The sequence below is a fragment of the Stylophora pistillata genome, chromosome 11 (genome assembly GCF_964205215.1).
Source record: "Stylophora pistillata chromosome 11, jaStyPist1.2, whole genome shotgun sequence".
In the NCBI taxonomy this organism is placed as follows: domain Eukaryota; kingdom Metazoa; phylum Cnidaria; class Anthozoa; order Scleractinia; family Pocilloporidae; genus Stylophora; species Stylophora pistillata.
Window position 1 is genome coordinate 4,405,344 of NC_142529.1, and position 1,589 is coordinate 4,406,932.

Below are 1,589 nucleotides of genomic sequence, written 5' to 3' on the forward strand. Positions count from 1 at the left end.
TAACCGAGGTAAGCCTCTATTTAAAGTCAAAGGAATCTTCCGTTTATAAACTTAATTGCCTTTTGTTCCTTATGTAAAATTTAATGTTGTGGACAATTAGGCTCGCTCATTGAAACGAGACTAATCATAGGCCGCTATGTGGCCGATCAGTGGACCTCAACGTTCCTCAGTGTGGATGTTTTGAAAACAACTAGGTCTTCCCTTTAGCGCTAAATATAAGCCCTTCAGACAGTTTTGCCAAAGTTTAAGGTTTAGGTAATATTTTAAGCCTGGTGTAAGAGTGTTGAGAACGGGTTTGCGATGAATAAGGTTAAACTTTGGTTTAATAACCGGTCCATAGAATTTTCACCCTAGGTGTTCGTGCAAACCGCAGCCTTCCCATAATTTTAATTAAAAGTCTTGAACTGTTTTTGAACCGTTGTTTCCCATGCTCAACCTGTCTCATTTATTGGTTCAAATTGTTCGTTTTGTCTTATGCTCCCAATCTGTCATTCAGAACTCTGCATTTATAAGTTTTACATCAAGGAATTATACTAGATTTCAGGTGCAAAGTTTTTTTTCGATAGAGTATGGTACCAAGACAGTAGAAATTGATAAGATCGTGAAAGTATTATCTTCTAGTAGAATCGCCATAGCTTTTTTTTCGTGGCAATTTCGTCCGACCATCGTACAATTTTGTTTCTTATATCTCTTACACTCAAAACACAATCCTTTACATGCACGATCGACGATTTTGGATAATTTAGTCTGTGGAGAAATCAGGTGACTGTCGGACAAAACGTTATCTTTTGAGTAATTGTTGCCAATTAGCATCCTTAAGTAGTTCACGCGAGACAGATTGTTGAAAAAATTTACAGGTAAAGAAAGGGTCTAATTTACTAGTAGTTTAGAGCGAAAAGAATACCCTTTTAAAGAACTCTAAGAAAACGTTCACTCGGCATCTCGGCACGCCAAAGTAAGGAGTATCTTTCCAGCACAAACTAGTCCTTTTTCTTCAGCTGATAAACTAGTTGCTTCCTACTGCTATTTTGCGGGTTCCTGTCAATTTCTGGGCCAAGCTTGATCGGGTTTTTGAATGAATAGTAGTTTTTGTTCCAAAATAGGGTGATGGGTGTTAGAGAGGAGCCGTAATTTCCATCCGAACGGTTCAGAAAGTAAGTTTCGTCCCCTTCTGAGCCAGATTCCATTGTTCATTGTTCCTTTAGTTAAAACGTTAAAATGGCAGCCGTCTGAATTATTATGAGAGCAATCAGTAAGTGTATCCTTTAAAGCAAGTATTTTTTCTTATGTACCAATCAGGGGTTAAAAGCTTCTAAAGTACTCAGTTTTGTTTGAATTAAGGAAAGCTCTCTGAGGAAGTTTGGTTCCTGCTGAAGGTATGAGGCAGATACTCTTCAGTAATTTTATGCGAACAAATCATTAGAGCTCCTTGAAAAAAAAAACGTGAAAACGTTCGACTTTGTAATTCAAAACTTGATCATTGTGCGTCTTACACGAATTGTAAACAGCATTATGTCATGACCTAACGTAGCCTGCGTGCAGACGGACTTTCCTTCGTTCCTTCGTTAAGTTCATCCACCTAACTCAAC